The following is a 21,730-nucleotide window of genomic DNA, read 5'->3' on the forward strand; positions in this document are numbered from 1 at the left end:
AAGAAATAAACTTGGGGGCCGAGACCCGAGACCCTTCATCAGACTTTATACAAATGGTTCCTCACCCTCAGGTACTCTCAACCCAACTTACACAAACTGATGGAGGGTCTCGGCCTGAAACGTTGACTGTTTACACTTCGCCATAGATGCTGCCTGGCCTGCTGAGTTCCTCCAGCATTTTGTGAGTGTTGCTTGGATTTCCAGCATCTGCAGCTTTTCTCATCTTCACACAAACCCCGCTGACCCAGGCCCCACACCTGGAACTACACCGATTTGATTTGGAGTCTTTGGAAATTTGTTAAAATCATTTGAGTTCTGAGAACTTTAGAAACATAGAAACATAGAAAACCTACAGCACAATACAGGCCCTTCAGCCAACAAAGCTGTGCTGAACATGTCCCTACCTTAGAAATTACCTAGGGTTACCCATAGCCCTCTATTTTTCTAAGCTCCATGTACCTATCCAGGAGTCTCTTAAAAGTCCCTATCGTATCTGCCTCCACCACTGTCGCCGGCAGCCCATTCCACACACTCAGCACTCTCTGTGTAAAAAACTTACACCTGACATCTCCTCTGTACCTACTTCTAAGCACCTTAGCGCTGTGCTCTCTTGTGTTAGCCATTTCAGCCCTGGGAAAAAATCTCTTATTATCCACACGATCAATGCCTCTCATCATCATGTACACCTCTATCAGGTCACCTCTCATCCTCTGTCATTCCAGAGAAAAGACTGAGTTCAGTCAACCTATTCTCATAAGGCATGCTCCCCAATCCAGGCAATATCCTTGTAAATCTCCTCTGCACCCTTTCTATGGTTTCCACATCCTTCCTGTCGTGAGGCGACCAGAATTGAGCACAGTACTCCAAGTGGAGTACTGGAGTACAGGAGAGGAAACTCAATAGTTTTCACCTGCGTAGCCTTCACCGCATCCTCGGCATCACCTGGAGAGACAAAGTCCCAAACTCTGAGGTCCTCTCCCACACTGGACTTCCCACAATGTTCACGCTTTTAAGACAACGTAGACTGCGCTGGCTGGGCCACGTCCGTCGTATGAAGGATGGTAGACTGCCAAAGGACATTCTCTACAGAGAACTAGCAACAGGCAGGAGGACTGCTGGTAGACCCCAGCTTCGCTTCAAGGACCTCTGCAAGCGCGACATGAAAGCCTTAAAAATCAACACAGAGTGCTGGGAGGATACAGCAGATGACCACAACTAATGGCGAGGTACTCTTCAGCAACATCTGGAGCAAGGCGAAACAGTGATCCTCAGTCAGTTTGAGGAGCGGAGAGCACAGCGGACAGCGGACAACAATTCCACGATGCCCCACACATGCGGCAACTGTGGCAGAGCCTACCATTCCAGGATCGGCCTTAATAGCCACAGTCGACCCTGCTCGACAAACCAGTGACTACCAGAGGCGCGATACCCATGGTCGACCACGACCGACGGAGGCCATACACACATACACACACTCCAACTGGGGTCTGACCAGGGTCCTATGTAGCTGCAAAATTACCTCTTGGCTCTTAAACTCAATCCCATGATTGATGAAGGCCAATGCACCATATGCCTTCTTAACCACAGAGTCAACCTGCACAGCAGCTTTGAGCGTCCTATGGACTCGGACCCCAAGATCCCTCTGATCCTCCACACTGCCAAGAGTCTTACCATTAATATTATATTCTGCCTTCATATTTGACCAACCAACATGAACCACCTCACACTTATCTGGGTTGAACTCCATCTGCCACTTCTCAGCCCAGTTTTGCATCCTATGAATGTCCTGCTGTAACCTCTGACAGCCCTCCACACTATCCACAACACCTCCAACCTTTGTGCCACCAGCAAATTTACTAATCCATCCCTCCACTTCCTCATCCAGGTAAGAGTGAATTCTAGGTCAGCTGAGGAAGAGGAAAGGGTAAGCTCCCTGTCTTAGGCAGGGAGGGCAGGATAGGGATTTAAAGAGGAGAGAGGGGATCATAGTGGGGAAAGTGGACAAACAGTTGGACTGTCACACTCCTCAAACTGTGCAAACTGTGTTCTCAGACTATTCCTTGGTATGCAGCACCCTGTTATAATAGGGGCAAATGAGTTTTGTTTTATAATTGAACATTGTGTGAGCATGCCTCAATAGTGCGATATTCCTATTAAAATGTGGGCTACTTTTTTCTTATTTACTATATTGAATGAACATTTTTTTATATAGAGGCTACTTTGACAAGGTTCCAGACTGTGCTTTAGAAAATATGGATATTCTTCGTATGTTTATCAAAAAAACATCCCAACGTCCTGATTAGTTGTCAAGGATATCAAGCGCCATCACTTGAAGCAAGAGGTGATTGATCTGCTGCTCCAGGGTTTTCTGGTGTGCCCCAAAATTATCCAGAAGCGTGAGCACAAAAAATTGTGGTTGACTGTTCTATGCATTAATAAAGAAATCCTCCAATACTGTTGGAGGCATTGTCTTTTGAATATTATGTTAAACTGTCATATTACATAAAAAGTGCTGGTGAACGCAGCAGGCCAGGCAGCATCTCTAGGAAGAGGTGCAGTCGACGTTTCGGGCCGAGACCCTTCGTCAGGACTAACTGAAAGAAGAGATAGTAAGAGATTTGAAAGTGGGAGGGAGAGGGGGAGATCTGAAATGATAGGAGAAGACAGGAGGGGGAGGGATGGAGCCAAGAGCTGGAAAGTTGATTGGTAAAAGGGATATGAGAGGATCATGGGATAGGAGGCCTAGGAGGAAGCCCAGAGGATGAGCAAGGAGTATAGTGAGAGGGACAGAGAGAGACAAAGGAGAGAGAGGGAAAATAAATAAATAAATAAATAAATAATGGATGGGGCACAAGGGGGAGGTGGGGCATTAATGGAAGTTAGAGAAGTCGATGTTCATGCCATCAGGTTGGAGGCTACCCAGACGGAATATAAGGTGTTGTTCCTCCAACCTGAGTGTGGCTTCATCTTTACAGTAGAGGAGGTCGTGGATAGACATATCAGAATGGGAATGGGATGTGGAATTAAAATGTGTGGCCACCGGGAGATCCTGCTTTCTCTGGCGGACAGAGTGTAGGTTTTCAGCAAAATGATCTCCCAGTCTGCGTCAGGTCTCGCCAATATATAGAAGGCCACATCGGGAGCACCGGACACAGCATATCACCCCAGCCGACTCACAGGTGAAGTGTCGCCTCACCTGGAAGGACTGTCTGGGGCCCTGAGGGAGGAAGTGTAAGGGCATGTGTAGCACTTGTTCCGCTTACAAAGATAAGTGCCGGGAGGGAGATTGGTGGGAAGGGATTGGAGGGGACGATCTGTCATCTTCCCATTTCCTTTCCAGTCCTGAAGAAGGGTCTCGACCTAAGACGTTGTCTGTTCATTCATTTCCATAGATGCTGCCTGACCTGCTGAGTTCCTCCAGCACTTTGTGTTTGTTGCTTTAAAGTCATGCTGTCTCTGGGCTGTAAACTTCCCAACATGTGGCATGATTTATTGTGAGTGCAGAGACTAGCCAGTCTATGGGGGTAAAGACAATTGCCAGTGTTTCAAACTGTGTTGGGACCCCCCATCAGCTGAAGTTCACAATGCAACATTTAGTGCAACTGCTGTTGCTACTTTAAACATTAGAGTAGAAACTCTTATTTTAAGACAGGTGTCAACACAGATTCCAAACATCAACCTGTATCAGTTGCAGTTTACACCAAATAAAATCTGAGTAATGTTTTCATTTTGCCCGAGTACTTAAGTATTGTTATGAAGAATGTTAATTTTTTTGTCAATGGCCTTGAGATCACTTCACAAATTAAAAAAACAGTTCCACGTATTTATTCATCATCTTGTCACTCACTTATCTTCCCCTCGCCACTGCATGTAAACTTCCCATATTCCCACTCCTCTCTTACTGTCCAGTATGATTCTAGTTTCCTCCTATGTCCCAGTTCACATAAATGTTTAGCCGATGAACAAACTCTTCTTCCACATTTCAGCTGCTTCCACAATCCTCACATTAGCCTCTTATATTGGGTACCCAGACCAATACTTAACCTTTAATCAAAGCCATTAACTTTGGCAACCTACTCATTAACTCATTGCCGAATGCAGTACTTGTACATACGACAATGAACTTCGCTTGAAGCTTAATGCATACTCAATTGTTGATTTACGGCAGTGGCCCCTCTCCAGATGTCTCATTTCCTGTGTGAAAAATGTCAATTAAGTGAAGGTTATTTCTTGATATCCTGAGGAAGGGTCTCAGCCTGAAACGTCAGCCCCCATCACCCAGGTCTTGCTTTGTCTCTTTGCTACAATCAGGAAGGGGCTACAGAAGCCTGAAGGCACAGACTCAATGATTCAGGAACAGCTCTTTCCCCTCTGCCATCCAATTTCTGAATGGACATTGGACCCATGAACACTACCTCACTACTTTTTTAATTTTTTATTTTTGCACTACTTATTTAATTTAAATAGTTTAGAAACATAGAAAACCTACAGCACAATACAGGCCCTTCGGCCCACAAAGCTGTGCCAAACATGTCCTTACCTTAGAACTACTTAGGCTTACCCGTAGCCCTCTATTTTTCTGAGCTCCATGTACCCATCCAGGAGTCTCTTAAAAGACCCTATTGTTTCCACCTCCACCACTGCAGCCAGCAGCATATTCCACGCACTCACCACTCTCTGAGTAAAAAACTTACCCCGACATCTCCTCTATACCTACTTCTAAGCACCTTAAAACTATGCCCTCTCATGCTAGCTATTTCAGCCCTTGGAAAAAGCCTCTGACTATCCACACGATCAATGCCTCTCATTATCTTGTACCCCTCTATCAGGTCACCTCTCATCCTCTGTCGCTCTGAGGAGAAAAGGCTGATTGCTCCCCAATCCAGGCAACATCTTTGTAAATCTTATTTATATTTATTTGCTTACTGTAATTCAATGTTTTTCTCTATTTTTATGTATTGTATCGTACTGCTGCCGCAAAGTGAACAAATTTCACGACATATGCCAGTGATATTAAACCGGATTCTAATTCTTTATTCCTCTCCATTGGTGTTGCCTGAGATGCAGTAGACACTTCTGGCTCTTCAATCTACACTGCTCAGCAACCCACCAAATTAACCCCAGCCTAATCACAGGGCAATTTACTACGACCGGTTAACCTACTAACCAGTACGTCTTTGGACTGTGGGAGGAAACTGGAGCACACGGAGGAAATCCACGCAGTCACTGGGAGAACGTACAAACTCCTTACAGACAGCGTCAGGAACTGAACCCTATCGTGTTCCGTAAAGCATTGTGCTAGCCACTATACTACCATGAGTTGCTTCAGCCCTTTGTGTATGTGTGTGTGTCTGTGTGTTACTCAGGATGTTCAGCATCTGCAAAATCTCTTGTGTCATGAAGGTTATTTCTCCCTTTTACCTAATGAGCCAGGTAGAAGACTCCTTTAAGTTCAACCATCAGGATCAGATACTCCCTTATTCGAGCCTCTACATCAGTATATGACATTTGGACATTGTTGAATCTTTCCTTCTAATTACACAAAATGCTAAGCCACTCAGTTGCTGTTAAGAGAATTAGTACCAAGCGATTCAAGTTGAAAATCCTTGGACTGAAGAGCAGAAGTGCAGTTCTAAAAGTTTTGCAAATATCACCATATTCGAGAGAAAACACATTTGCGTGCGTAGCCCAAATTTGTAATTGTTTGGTTCATTGTAACCTGCCAAACTAGTTGCTACAAGTGGAGCCCAGTCTGATTGTTGTTGGATGGTAAAGATAGGCTTGTTTTCAGGAGGTGGGGGTGCAAGGTGAGATGCTGGTTTTGCTTTAAAGAACATCAAAACAGTTTGTAATATCAAAGCCTGCCAGCACCCGGAACTTGTTGCGAGTGAGCAACTGTTTTGTTTGTTTTTGTTTTTGCACTCTTGTTGTCCAGTATGGCTCTGGTTTCCTCATATGTCCCAGCTTACGTAAATGTTTAGCCGATTAACAAACTGAAGTAACCTGGCAGCCCTTGCCCAGTCGAACTGGGCTCTGGGCCAAGTCATGTCAACATGAGATGTGGAGACGAGTTTTTGTTTTTGTGTGAATCAGTTACTGACTGGGGCTCCACAGAAACCTGCAGTTGAGTATAATCTCATCACTGACACACTCTCTCTCTCTCTCTCTCTCTCTCTCTCTCACACACTCACTCTCTGATGCCAAACTGATAGTAACCCCTGCCATTCTGAAGAGATCCAATTAGACGTGTATTTTACCGCTCCGTGCTTGCTTTAATTGGAAGAAAAACTCATTTAAAAACTTATTGATTACAACCACTAAATGATCCCCATTATCACTGCAGTTCTCACTCTCTATAAAATTTAATGTAATTTATTTTGTCTCCTAACAGGATCAAAACTATTTCGAGGTACAAGATAAATGCTGAGGGTTACCTTTTATTAATACATCTTCTAAAGTAGAACTCAACATGTCAGTGCAAGGTTTCTTCCTGAGATTGCATATTAAACATAATATTGTAGTAGCAAAGACAAACAGGAAGCAGTCCCTGGGTGAATTTAGCACAAGTTTCAGTCTCCCTGAGGCTGGGTACAAAGCACAGGGAACTGCACTCTCATTGAGCCCAGGTAGGAAGCGAAGAGTAACGCATAAAGTTGGAAGACTAGCAGATCGGCGACGGTGCGTGCCAGCAGAGACTTGGAGGTGCAGCCAGACTTCCTAGCTCCTTCAGTGTGAGACTGAACTGGAACATCAAAGGTGGAGAAAGAAAGAATGATATTAAAGCAGAAGAGAGCGAAAAGCCTTTGTGTGGGAGTCACTGTCTCTGTGGTTAAGTATTAGTCATCTTGGCCAATAATAAGAGTGTAACAGCACATCACAGAGGCTGATATTTGATCCTCAGGATGATGGTAAACACACAACAGTTGCTAGTCTGTCATTGCTTACAGTAGTTTCCAGAACTGAAATTCATACACTGTATACTCCATACTTCAGAGGTTCCCAGCTTGGGCCCCTTGGTTAATGGTAGGGGTCCACAGCATAAAGAAAAGATTGGGAAACCCCTGTCATACGTACTACTATATAGACCCTTCATAGGTTCTGGGAAGCCACTCTGTATTTATAGTTTAGGGAGAGATGGCCTTGTTTTAAAGGGAATGCAATGAAGATTTATTGGATTGATTCTTAGGATGAGAAGATTGTGCTATGAGTATTATTGGAAGATCAGTGGGCAAAGGTGATAGTCAAAAGGTAAAGGGGAGAATAATTTCTAATCAGGGTGAGTTCACCCATCGTTACGGGTGCTGGAGGTAATCGGTCTTCTACAAAAGGATGTGAATGAGCAAAAAAAAAAGGAATTTTCTGGTTGTAAGGAAAGAATAGTGGGGAATAGGACTGGTTCATTTGCTCTTCAAAGAGCCAGTATGATCTGTGGCTGAATTATCTCACTGGTATTCTAATGATTCATTGATACTAAAAGAAATCGAGTCATAGGGACTGATATTTCTAGAGTGGGAAAGTTCTGAGACGGCTAGACAAGTTCTCCTCCCTTTCTTTCTTCCATGGTCTTCTGTCCTCTCCTATCAGATTTCCCCTTCTCCAGCCCTGTATCTCTTTCACCAATCAACTTCTCAGTTCTTTACTTCCCCTCCTGGTTTCACCGATCACCCTGTGGTTCTCCCTCCTGTCTCCCTTTACTCTGACTCCTCATTTTTCTCCCCCCAGTCCTGATGAAGGGTTTCGGCCCGAAACGTCGACTGTACTCTTTTCCATAGATACTGCCTGGCTGGCTGAGTTCTATCAGCATTTTGTGTGGGTTGCTGAAAAGCTGTTTCTTTAGGGTAAAATGTCAAGAATTAATGGACATGAACTATATTTTAGCCAAACTGTAATATTTCACATTCTTGAAGATGAAGGAAATACTTAGTGACCGCATAGTTGCACCCAGAGAGCTGCGTTCTGCCCTTCTGTTTTAAGATAACCATTAATAAACCAAGGACCCTCTTTAGATTTTGCATCTTATATGTGTGCAGAGCTATGATAATTTGCTTAGAAATTCATCTTCAGTTTTATTGTTAAGCACGTTATATGATTCAGTGGAACGGAATTTCTAAAGTAGAAAATAATGCTTCCCAACAGGAATAAGTTTCAAGTAATTTTCTCAGATATTTCCAATGTTAAAAATGCTAATATGTATTTAAAAAAATAATTCCTTGCAAGTTGAATTTTAATATTGTGGATTTTATTTTACTGTTAGTTTAATGGGCAATTCAAAACAAAAAGCTATTTAACAAATAATTTGAAGTGTTTGATTAATTTACCATGGGTATACTGTTTCTGATTTGTAGAATTTTAATCTTTATGACTGACTTCATTCCTCTGCAACATTCAAATTGTTAATCGTTTACCTTTGAATTGTTTTGAGTTTGACATTTGGCAGTCAGGTACAAGCATGATAAGAATCCATGTGTAATATGGTGCCTTTCTTGTAAAACAGTTCAGATTTAGATTATTCATCACATGTATATCAAAACACAGTGAAATGTGTCACTCAGGTTAACAAGAATAATGGGTCAAGAGTGATGAGTTCGGAGAAGGACATAAAGATACGGAAGGCGCTGGCGTGGAGGGCTATGAATGACATGAAGGAAATCTGGAAGTCGAACCTGACCAGAGGGCTTAAAAAGAGGATTTTCATAGCAGTCATAGAGTCCATTCTCACGTATGGATGCCAGACGTGGACACTCACCAAGACTGCATGAAAGTCTCGAGATGGTTGCTATACACAAATGCTTCAGATGGCTCTTGATGTGTTTTGGCAACAGCACAAGACGAATGTTGAGCTCTATAACGACCTACTGATGATCATCACTAAAATTGAGACGAGAAGACTGCAACTAGCGGGGCACTGTCTAAGCCACCCCGAGCTACCCGCCAGCCTAGTCATCATATGGGAGTCCAAGCACGGGAGGATGAACCCTGGGCGCCCTCCCAAGACTATGGTCAACACGCTCCTAGAGACAGCGGCACGGCTAATGTAGATGAACTGAACACACTGATGAGGGAGAGGGAGAAGTGGAGAGTCCGTCATCGTACCTGACGCCGGCCCCCTAGGCCCGAGTCGACGTAGCAGGTTAACAATCAACACAAATAAGGATATGCTGGGGACAGGCTGCAAGCGTTGCCACACATTCTGGCACCAACATAACATGCCTACAATGCTTGGCAGAACAACATAAAGCACAACAAGGCAGAACATACCAAAAAACAACATATACAGTCCTCTAACCCACGGACCGGCCATCTTCTTCAAACTCCGGCAGACTTGTGATTCGCAGACACTGGGTCCTGACTTCCCCAGCTGACTCGTAAAGATTCACAGACTTAAGCTCCATCCATCGGGCCTTGACTTCTGAAATTCTGATTGATCTTCAGGCTTCAGATTTTGGTATGGACTCAGGATTTGCAGATGATGACAAATGAGCACCCTAGGTGTGGGACTGACTCCAAGCCTCGAATGCTGGACTCACTTATGAAAGGACACTTGAGCTCTGCTCTCGCTGCTGACTGGATCCTGAATGTTCTCACCGGTCTGCCAGCCCTATATCTGACCATGCCCTCGCCACTTGAGTTCAAATGTGATGTGGAGTCCTGGACTACAGCCTGTCCTCTAATTCCCCCCCACACCTGCCACTAAACTCTAACCTGACCCCTAACTCCACACTCTGTCCCCAAAACCATCCCTGTGGAGCTTAAACTTAACAACTAAGTCTGAGCTATGATGGCAGTTTGGCAGCATCTTAGCTTATAGAGTTAATGGTGCAGAAACAGGCTTTTTGACCAACTGATCTATGCTGACCAAGATACCCCGTCCAAGTTGGTCCCACTTAACGGAGTTTGGCCCATAACCTTCTAAATGTTTTCTACATAAACCTGTCCAAATGTCTTTTAAAATTTGTTATTGTAGTTGCCTCAACCATTTCATTCCACATATATACCACTCTTTGCTTTAAAAAAAAAGTTGCCTCTCAACTTCCTATTAAACTTTTCCTCTCCCACCTTAACTTATTCCCTCTAATTCTTGATTCTCCGAATCTGGGAAAAAGATTGAGTGCATTCGCCCAATGCATACCCATCATAATTTTATACAACTCTACAAGATCACCTTACAATCTCCAGTGCTCCAAGGACTCCAGGAAATAATATCTTAGCTTGTCCAACCTCCCCCCATAATTCTGTCACTCAGTCCAAGCAACATACTCATGAATGACAAGGTACCCCATGCAAGGCTTATTGAGAAAGTAAGGAGGCATGGGATCCAAGGGGACATTGCTTTGTGGATCCAGAACTGGCTTGCCCACAGAAGGCAAAGAGTGGTCGTAAACAGGCCATATTCTGCATGGAGGTCCGTCACCAGTGGTGTGCCTCAGGGATCTGTTCTGGGACCCCTACTCTTCGTGATTTTTATAAGTGACCTGGATGAGGAGGTGGAGGGATGGGTTAGTAAATTTGCTGATGACACAAAGGTTGGGGGTGTTGCGGATAGTGTGGAGGGCTGTCAGAGGTTACAGCAGGACATTGATAGGATGCAAAACTGGGCTGAGAAGTGGCAGAAGGAGTTCAACTCAGATAAGTGTGAGGTGGTTCATTTTGGTCGGTCAAGTATGATGGCAGAATATAGTATTAATGGTAAGACTCTTGGCAGTGTAGAGGATCAGAGGGATCTTGCAGTCCAAGTCCATAGGACACTCAAAGCCACTACCCAAGTTGACTCTGTGGTGAAGAAGGCATACAGTGCATTGGCCTTCATCAATTGTGGGATTGAGTTTAGGAGCCGAGAGCTAATGTTGTAGCTATATAGGGCCCTGGTCAGATCCCACATGGAGTACTGTGCTCAGTTCAGTTCCGGTCACCTCACGATAGGAAGGATGTGGAAACCATAGAAAGGGTGCAGAGGAGATTTACAAGGATGTTGCCTGGATTAGGGAGCCTTCCTTTTGACAATAGGTTGAGTTAACTTGGCCTTTTTTCCTTGGAGCGATGGAGGATGAGAGGTGACCTGATAGAGGTGTATAAGATGATGAGAGGCATTGATTGTGTGGATAATCAGAGGCTTTTTCCCAGGGCTGAAATGGCTAGTACAAGAGGGCTCAGTTTTCAGGTGCTTGGAAGCAGGTACAGAGATGTTGGGGTAAGTTTTTTTTTAATGCAGAGAGTGGTGAGTGCATGGAATGGGCTGCCGGCGGGGCGGTGGAGGCGGATACGATTGGGTCTTTTAAGAGACTCCTGGACAAGGTACATGGAGCTCAGAAAAATAGAGGGCTATTTGTAACCCTAGGTAATTTCTGAGGTAAGGACATGTTTGGCACAGCTTTATGGGCCGAAGGGCCTGTATCTGCTGTAGGTGTTCTATGTTTCTATATTGAGCAATGAGCATGAGGATAGATGCCTTTACTCAGAGAGTACAGAACCTTCAGAATCATCCACCCAGAGTCTTGCAGATGCTCATCCACTGGGCATGTTCAACATTTAGATTGTGAGATATTTGGTTAGGAATTCAAAAGCAAAAATCTGAAATCTGAACACAGACAATAGAATAAGTACTCAGCAGGTCAAGCAGTGGACAGAGAAACAAAGTTCACATTTCAGGACTTTTTGCAGACCAATGAAATATGGGAATTAAGTGGGAAAGCAGAGGTTAAGTATAGGATGTGAATTGATACTGGAGCAGGTTTGAAAGGTTAAATGGCTTGCTCTGTGTTTATTTATCTGCTATTTATAACGGCATTCTCATCTTCAGGATATCACAAATTGCTTCTCTCCCAAAGATTTACTTTCATTAAATGTTATTACACTTCATAAAGACCATAAGACATAGGAGCAGAATTAGGCCATTCAGCCCATCGAGTCTGCTCTGCATAAAGTGGGGGAGGTTTCAGTGTGTTGACCATCTGTTGTACTAATTTCTATTCTATTGACATCAGTGGTTCAGTATTATTTATTTACTTATTTTTTTTATTTTCACATTTTGTCCCTTTTGCACATTGGCTGCTTGTCAGTCTTTGTGTGTAGTTTTTCATAAATACTATTGTATTTTTTATTTTCCTGTAATGACTGCAAGAAAATGATTCTCAAGGTGACGTGCATATACTTTGAAAACACATTTACTTTGCCTTGACTTTGACTTTGATGACAGGAGTTCAGTTGTCAGGCAATATTTAAGCTCATGTTTGGTGTTGGAGAGCAAAGATGACCATCTTCCCTTTCACGTTTTATTGACACATATTCCAACCAGCACAGATATGTCACAGACTGCAAAATAAGTAAGTGACCGAACGAGCTGCCTTGTGCACTGGTAAGGGCTAAGTACTCACTATGAAACCGTATCTTCCCTGTGTTTTTGAGCAGTGTTTGTGGCATGGTTTACATCGATGACAAGAAATAAGGATTAGCTTGAAAAACAGAACCCACAACAGTATCAAGAAAACTGCAAAGGAATGTCATTCTTTCAACCAAAACCGTGTAACTCTATTTTGCTTTCTGCTGAAAATGACCAGCCTGCTGAATGTTCCTGGCATTTTCTGTTACTAGGTAATTCTAGACATTATGCTCATGTCTTTGGAGCTAAACTTAAAAATCTCATGACCTTCCAATTCAAAGAGGAAAGCTGCAGCTGACACTGAGATAGATTGTGATCATGAGACGCCTTATCAGTGAATGTCAGCAGACCCACAAATTCCATGTTTATCTTGCATCTCCATTGGTATCCAGTGTCTGGCTGTCAGTTGTACTCCCCAGTTTACTGGCTCCCTAGTTTGAAAGAAGCCATAATGAATAAAATATTCAGCTCTGGTGAACAGCAAGAGAGTGGGGAAAAGGCAACGGCAGGGAAGCATTGATACAAAACATTCTGATTTTCTGTCACAATAGATTAATAAGATATCAGATTCCTGTTTGGAAACCACCTGCACAAATTGAACTCTCAGGTGCAGAACTTTGCTCTGAGGGTGGTGCACTCACGCTTATTCAAAATGTTAGCAGGGTTCTTTGCTCAAATCATTGATGTAGTGACTAGAACAATAGAGAAAAATGAATTCAATGTTCATTTATCTTAAACACAATAGATTCTGCAAATCATAAATATGAGAAAGGCTGCAGGTGCTGGAAATCCAGAGCAACACACAAAAACGCTGGAGGAACTCAGCAGGTCAGGCAGCATCTATGGAAATGAATAGATAGTCGACATTTTGGGCCAAGACCCTTCGTCAGGCTCTGCTGATACTAGAAATCTAGAGTAACACACACAAAATGCTGGAGGAACTTCGCAGGTTAGGCAGCATCTGTGGGGAGGAATGAAGAGTTGACGTTTCTGGCCGAGACCCTTCATCAGGACTCTATAAGTCGCCTTTTTCACCCTCTCTAAAGCCCTTATACTTTTCCCAGAGCGAGGTGCTCAGAGCAGCAATGGGAAACAAGTGTTTGACTTATTTCCTCTTTTACTCCTTGCCTCAATTTATTAAGTCCTGGATCTTCTGAAAAACAATTTCTCATCTGCTCTATTACTATTAACAAACTATATCTTAAGGTCTCTCATTTCCTTTCCCTTTTGCCTTCTGTTTGAAAGTGTATTTTCTCATCATTCCTGCCAAAGTGTAACGCCAATTCCTCTGGATGAAATTTTATCAGCTAGCTACCTGTCTTGACATCCTTTGCTATCCTCCTCACAGTCTGCCATGCCTCCAAGCTTTGTGTCATCAGCAAGTTTGGAAATTCTGCTCTCTACACCAGCTCTGAGCTTTGTTGGAACAGTGTAGGAGGCCAAAGACAGATAATTCAGTGTGGCACTGATTGGGAGAGCAGAAGTGACAGGCAACTGGAGGCTCATAAAGGCCTCTCCCTGAATTTCAGACCAGATTTATGTATTTTTTTTTTAACTTATTGAAATACAGCCTGGAACAGACCCTTCTGTCCCTCTGAGCTATGCTGCCCAGCAACTCCAGATATAACCTTAGCCTAATCACAGGACAATCTACAATGACTAATTAACCTACCAACTGGCAAGTCTTTGGACAGTGGGAGGAAACCAGAGCACCTGGAGGAAACCCACACAATCATGGGGACAACCTACAAACACCTTACATTGGATGTATTCAATGTACATACAGTACTACGGAAAAAACTTGGGCACCCTAGATGTTTTATATGGTTTCAGATGTCATGGTCTCCACAGAGCCCTGACCTCAGTGAGACTGTCTGATATTACTTGGAAAAACAGAAGCAAGCAAGATAGACATAGTCTGCAGAAGAACTGCAGCAAGTTCTCCAAGATATTTGGAACAACCTACCAGCTGATTTTCTTATAAGACTTTTATAAAACTGCACCACAACAGTGTACCTGAGAGAAATAAAGCTCAGAGACAGAACCTGGGTGTCGTGTCTGCCTTGTGGTTGCAATTCTAAACATCCTTCAAAAAATACTTCAAAACATTAAAAAACTAACAGACTGCAATATTGTCCATTAATCAGGGCAGACTGTTGGACTCTAATCACATTTTCTACCTAGTCTGCCTTTCTTTTGCTAATGTTTAGGGTAATAACTTCTTTGTAAAGCATTTTGCATTTATTCAAAATTCAAACCTGTTTACTTAGTGTCTCAAATCCCAAGGAACTTTTCTTTTATGTTGGTGTGTGAGTAAAATGATTTAAATCATGGCAATTTTATCTCACTTCATTGCAACCAAGGGTAAATGTGTGATTCTCAGTTCTGTTTGATAAATGGCTTGACTAACCCTAGACAGAAGCAGACACATTTTTGTGGGCACTTGTTCAATGAGGCAGTGTCCAATAATTGCATTCACTTCTATGAAATCACAATCTTTCTACAAGACAGAGACAGGTAATTTAGTCAATGGCACCGTGCTAGCTTTTTGAAAGAGATGTCCTCTAAATCCAATTCTACCCTATCTTCTACCTATTTCTTTTCGTTAATATTTCATTTTTCAATACTTACTATAAATTCTACTTCATTAATTCTGCAACTTACCTTCTCTAGTAGAAATTCAAAGTTCAAAGTGCATTTGTTATCACAGTATTTGTTAGTCCTGATGAAGGGTCTCGGCCTGAAACGTCGACTGCACCTCTTCCTACAGATGCTGCCTGGCCTGCTGCGTTCACCAGCAACTTTGATGTGTGTTGCTTGAATTTCCAGCATCTGCAGAATTCCTGTTGTTTGTTATCACAGTATGTATACATTATACAACCTTGAGATTGATCTCTTTACAGGAAGCTATAAAGCAAAGGAGCTCCAAAGAACACATTTAAAAAAAGTTCTGAATGACACAAAGCCCCGGACAGTTGGAGCAGACCACGGCCTCAGCTCAGTTCAGCGCAGAGCCACGTGTCACGGAGCCCTCAAACATGGAGCCTGGCGTAGCCAGAGGCAGGCCTCAGCCCCAGTCTCAATTCAGCGCAGAGCCAAGTAAACGTAGCAGAGCAGTGGGGGTGAGGGGGGGGGCGAGATTGCATTTATTAAGATGACTACAGGGGATGATCAGCTAGATAGGGAGAAACCATTTTCTCTGGTAGGAGGAGCCAAAATTATGGGAGGATAAGCTTAAAATTATAACTAAGCAGTTCAGTGGAGGAACATTGGAACATTCCCTTATCCTAAAAGAAATATAAATCCAGAACTCTTTTCCCCAAAAGCTGGAGCTGGGACCACATCAAAAGTTTTCAGCTGAGATTAGTGGATCTTTTTGTTAGATAGAAGTATTATCTCAGACCAATGGTAGATAGAAGGAGATAAAATAAGATGATCTGCAGATGACAGAGATCCAGAGTAACACACACAAAATGCTGGAGGAACTCAGCAGGTCAGACAGTGTCTATGGAGAAGAAGACATTTTGGGCCAAGAACCCTTCATGAGGACATTTTCTGTGATTATCGATGAGCAAATGGAATGGGACTTATGGGGTATCCAGGGAGGGGTAGCACCTCTGGTGAAGGGGCTATTCTGGGGCAGCTCACTCATCTTTGGTCCCCACTAGACACTGAACTCTCACCTGTGGCTCCAAGCAGCTGTCTGCCCACGACAGTGTCCACACTCCGATACACTGCTTTGGCGGGTGGGCTAAATTAAGGGAGGGTAGCCGGTGGCCTCGTACCCCAGTGAGGCAGGGACATGCCTGTCCTAGCAGGTGAAGTCACCTCCAGCAGATTGGGCAGAGGAGATCTACAGTGAGATCCAAGGCCAGAAAGGGGGGTCTGCAATGCTCCATGGAGAGTGACGGTTATGACAAGACACAGAAGATTTCATGGTCATCCACTGCAACCAAGGAAGACCCCAGTTTGTGACGCTCATTTGTACCACTGGACCCATACTTCTGAGGTCAAGATAGTTGAACTTTCCCAGTGCAATGAATTTTCCACTTTAAAAACTCGACCGCACAGGTTTCCTGCCATCCTCAGGGTGATAGACAACCACCAGTTGAATGGTAGAACATGTTCAAGGGTTTGAACGGTCTTTAAATATTCCTGCACGCACACCAAATGGAAAAAATAATTTTAATTTTACCTTTATTAATTAGGTGTTTCCTTAAACATAGAACAACACAGGACATAGAAATCTACAGCACATTACAGGCCCTTCAGCCCATAACATTATGCTGACCATGTAACCTACTCTAGAAACTATCTAGAATTACCTTACTGCATAGCCCTCTATTTTTCTAAGCTCCATGTAGCTAAGAGTTTCTTAAAAGACCCTATTGTATCTGCCTCCACCACCATTGTGGCAGTGCATTCCAAACACCCACCACTCTCTGTGTGAAAAACTTACCCCTGACATCCCCCCTTATACCTACTTCCAAGCACCTTAAAACTATGCCCCCTTGTGTTAGCCATTTCAGCCCTTTGGAAAAAGCTTCTGACTATCCACATGATCAATGCCTCTCATCATCTTATACACCTCTGTCAGGTCACCTCTCATCCTCCATCGCTCCAAGGAGAAAAGGCCAAGTTCACTCAACCTATTCTCATAAGGCACGCTCTCAAATCAAGGCAACATCCTTGTAAATCTCTTTCTATAGTATCCACATCCTTACGTCATGCTTACGCCTGCCATTAATTGATTCGTGACATCCAGTGTATTTGATATCACAGTGACAGTAGCTGACAGCAGTATGTTAAGACTACAGGGTCGTAACATTTGGGCTAAAGCCAAGCTTCACAACACCATCAGAAAGCAGATCCTGCACATTCATTTTAGAAATGTGAAATAAAAACAGTAAATCCTGGAAATGCCCGGCAGGTCAGGCAGTATCTTTGGAATGAGCGACAGAGTTAACTTTTCACTGATTTTTTTGTTGGTTTTGGTTTCCAACTTTCCCTAGCTTGACCAACAATCTGAAACAGTCATTTCTTTAAATCAAAATAATCTTTATTCATAATAAAATATTTACAAGAATAAACCATTCAATACCCTTCAATTCATACATTCATAGTCAATGCTATGAACCTTTTATATTCTTTAAAAGCAATACGACTGTTGCCACTCATGTGGCCTCCTGGGAGGCTGCACTACTCTATACACACCCACAAGAAAATGAATCCCAGGGTTGTATATGGTGACAAACAGTATATGTACTATGATAATAAATTTACATTGAACTTTGAATATACTGCCTAACCTGCTGAATATTTCCAGCATTTTTCTTATTTACGACAGCACCATGTACACATGCGATACAGCAACGGACTTGGTTTCCTTACTGCCTTTCTGGCCAGTCAAAGTGACTTCTGGCTTGTGAAGTACCCTTTGCCATGAGGATTCTACATTAATGTCAACACCATTGTGTAACAGCAGCGCAATAATGTGCAGATAATCAGTTTGTAAATACATCAGACGCAGGATTAAATTTGAACAAAACACCCGAGATAAATTTATAAACACAAGGGATTCTGCAGATGCTGTAAATCTTGAGCAACGCACTCAAAATGCCAGAGGAGCTCAGCAAGTTAAACAGCATCCATGAAGGGGAATATTCGGTGTTATTCAATAGACTATTTGACTATTCGATAGTCAATGTTTTGGCTGGCACCCTTCATCAGGACTGGAAATGCTATGAAAAAAAATGAAGAGGGCAGGAGCCAGAATAAGAACAGGAGGAAATCTGCAGATGCTGGAAATTCAAAGCAATATACACAAAATGCTGGAGGAAACTCAGCCTGTTAGGCAACATTAGACCATAAGACATCGGAGCAGAATTAGAGTCTGCTTCCCCATTCTATCATGGCTGATCCCGGATCCCACTCAACCCCATACACCTGTCTTCTCACCATATCCTTTGATGCCCTGACCGATCAGGAAACGATCAACTTCTGCCATAAACGTGCCCACGGACTTGGCCTCCTCCACAGTCTGCGGCAGAGCGTTCCACAGATTCACTACTCCCTGGCTAAAAAAAAATAATCCTCCTTACCTCTTTTCTAAATGGTTGCCCACCAATTTTGAGGCTTTGCCCTCTAGATCTGGATACTCCCACCATAGTAACAGTTGATGTTTCAAACTGAGACCCTTCATAAGGAGGTGTGGGAGGGGAAAGAGTACAAAGTGGCTGGTGATGGGTGTGATCAAGTGGAAGGTGGGTGTGTGGGGGAGGGGTGATGGGTGGAAAAGGTAAAGGTTTGAAAAACAAGGAATTTAATAGGGCAAACACGAGGCAATCTGCAGATGCTGGAATTTCAAGCAACACACATCAAAGTTGCTGGTGGAACACAGCAGGCCAGGCAGCATCTGTAGGAAGAGGTGCAGTTGACGTTTCGGGCCAAGACCCTTCGTCAAGACTAACTGAAGGAAGAGCTAGTAAGAGATTTGAAAGTGGGAGGGGGAGGGGGAGGGAAAGATCCAAAATGATAGGAGAAAGGAGGGGGAGGGATGGAGCCAAGAGCTGGACAGGTCATTGGCAAAAGGGATATGAGAGGATCATGGGACAGGAGGTGCAGGGAGAAAGAAAAGGGGGAGGGGTGAAGCCCAGAGGATGGGCAAGGGCTGTGGACCATGGAAGAAAGGGAAGGAGGAGGGTCACCAAAGGCCGGTGATGGGGAAAGTGAGGAGAATGGGTGAGAGGGTAACCAGAATGGGGAATGGCAACAGAGAGGAGGAAGGGTGAGAGCAGAATTTGGAGAAATTGGTGGTTATGCCATCCGGTTGGAGGCCACCCAGACAGAACGTGAGGTGTTGCTCTGATAAATAGTGCAATGGGATCTTTTAATTATTTTTTTAAATTTAGAGACACGGCACAGAACCAGGACTTTCCAGCCCATGAGCTTACACCACCCAATTGCGCCCCAGTAATACAATAAACTACTAGCCTGTACATCTTTGGATATGGGAGGGAACCAGAGCACCCGGAGGAAACCCAAGGGAGAATGTACAAATTCCTCACGAACTGCGGCGGGAAGTGAACCCAGATTGCCAGTGCAGTCATAGCCCCGCTCCACCCCATGCAATCGGGCGGGCAGGCTACGGTGACACTTACAAAGGTACGGCTGGCTGTTCTTCAGCACTGCAGCCGGTTACTAGCCTGGATTTTGTGTGGAGAGGGTCTCTGAACGCACGGCCTCCCAACTCACTGCAGCAGCTGGTACCCAATGGGTTAAGGACTACCGAAAACAAGGGAGATGCTGGCATTAGCAGGTGATGTCTGAAAAGGGACCAGCCAAATGTTCCATTTGTAATCCAGGCTTCTAAATTCAAAACCTGCCCTGATTATCATCATGTAGCTGACTTTATTTATAGAATTTCAGAAACTAGTTCAAAGTCTGTGTGCATCTGTGCTGTACCTGCTGTGGAGACCCTCACATTGAGCCAATGTACAGTAACCTGCGAAAGTCTTGGACAGATTATATATGTAGTTAGGGTGCCTAAATCTTTGCACAGTACTGTACTTGTAAATCTGGTGAAAGTTAAGGACAAGGGTGAATAATCGCGGGAAAAACGTGGGATGGATGACAAAGAAGGAGGGGCGGGCGGGGTGGTGTGGATGCAGACACACCCAGTCCTGAGACACCGAGGAAAGGTCATTTGATTCCAAACAATTGATTTATTGATCATTACACTGTGTCTCTGTGGTGCTTCCTGTTCCCTCCCATCTCTCCTCCCTATGATTCACCTTTCCCTACCCCCTTCCCACTCTCAGTCCACATTAGAGACCCAGATCAGAATCAGGCTTATCCTCACTCGCATAAATCAGGAAATCTGCTTTTTTTTGCCACGGCAGTACAGTGAAATGCATTAAATTACTACAGTACTCTGCAAAACTCTTAGGTGCCCTAGCTACATATATCTGCCCAAGACTTTAGGGTCTGGACATGGTTCTCAGTACAAAAACTCACACTATTTCCTCTTGTTTCCAAAAAGTTTCCTCTTTTGAAGCCCGTGACTCACGCACAGTTCTCCAGTTCTGGCCAGCCTCCCGTCACATGACGGCCCCAGACAGTGAGTGTCGGAAGGCTGCTTGACTGTGGGAGGGCTCTAATACGTGTCTGCTCCTGCTACCCACCTCCTCGGAAGACAGACACAGACGTCCGCTTCCTGCAGCTTAATGATTAACATGAATGTCACGAGAATCCTCAGCCCTGCTGAAATTGGGACAAGCACTCAAAAGTTAAAATGCAAAGAAACCGCACCGCCAATTGTACTCACAGACACAAGAGGGACGTGCCTCCAGGTAGCATTTATTCACCCATATTTGCATATGCCCGAAGCAGTTTATAATTGAATTAAGTACTTCTAGCCTGCTTATTATTCATAGCACATGTTTGTTGCTGTTGCAACTGTGTTTCTAGCCCAGACACGGACCTACTTCTGGTTAATACCATGTCATTGAATCACATGGTAGAGGAACAAGCCATTTAGCCTAGTGGGTCTGCACCGACCATACGGCACCTGTTAATTATAAATACTCAATCTATAGTTACTGTATTTACTAAAAATTCATTTAAAGCAAATGACTAACCAAAGTATAGTTTTAAACATCAGTTTAAAACTTGAAAATTAGGTATGACATCTCAGTGGTCAAATTATTCATTCTCTTCCACTCTAATGTACTGATAGAGGAACATTTAAGGAACTGTTAATTTAAAGTGATGATTTAAAGCGGAGGTTGATAGGGAGTTCTTGATTAATAAGGGTGCCGAAGATTACTGGGGAATGCAGTTGAAAGGGATAATAAATTTGATACGATGGAATGGCAGAGCAGATTCGATGGGCCAAATGGCCAAATTCTGCTTCTATGTCTTATGATGATAGAATATGAAAGGGCAATGTAGGAGGGAAGGATTAGTTTGAACTTAGAGTGTGGTCGGCACAAAATTGTGGGCTGAAAGGCCTGTGCTGAGCTCAGGTGTTCTATGTTTAAAGTTTAAAATAAATATATTTCCGAATTATAGGAAAGATGTCAATAAAATTGAGGGAGTACAGAGGAGGTTTACTAAAATGTTTCCTGGGTTTCATCTCCTAAGTTACAGAGAAAGGTTGAACAAGTTAGGTCTTTATTCTTTGGAGCATAGAAAGTTGAGGGGGGACTTGATAGAGGTGTTTAAAATTATGAGGGGGGTTGATAGAGTTAATGTGGTTAGACTTTTTCCATTGAGAATGGGGAAGATTCAAACAAGAGGACATGAGTTGAGAGTTAAAGGGCAAAAGTTTAGGGGTAACATGAGGGGGAACTT

General features: G+C 43.5%; 1 protein-coding gene and 1 long non-coding RNA gene across 2 annotated transcripts in view; one reads left to right on the plus strand and one right to left on the minus strand.

Annotated features, from left to right (window-relative positions):
• Window positions 1-20,475, minus strand: part of LOC140188411 (uncharacterized) — a 32,830-nt gene extending 12,355 nt beyond the window's left edge. The window contains exons 1-2 of the long non-coding RNA XR_011883309.1: window positions 20,393-20,475; window positions 18,335-18,453 (exon numbers count right to left, since the gene is read on the minus strand). This is a non-coding gene — a long non-coding RNA (uncharacterized lncRNA). The remainder of the gene's footprint in view (window positions 1-18,334; window positions 18,454-20,392) is intronic.
• Window positions 20,476-20,618: 143 nt separating this feature from the next.
• LOC140188409 (semaphorin-4E-like) overlaps window positions 20,619-21,730 on the plus strand; it is a 177,177-nt gene continuing 176,065 nt past the window's right edge. The window contains exon 1 of the mRNA XM_072244649.1: window positions 20,619-20,727. The gene's annotated coding sequence lies outside the window, so the exon portion shown is untranslated. The remainder of the gene's footprint in view (window positions 20,728-21,730) is intronic.

This window comes from Mobula birostris, chromosome 26 (genome assembly GCF_030028105.1).
Source record: "Mobula birostris isolate sMobBir1 chromosome 26, sMobBir1.hap1, whole genome shotgun sequence".
NCBI lineage: Eukaryota > Metazoa > Chordata > Chondrichthyes > Myliobatiformes > Myliobatidae > Mobula > Mobula birostris.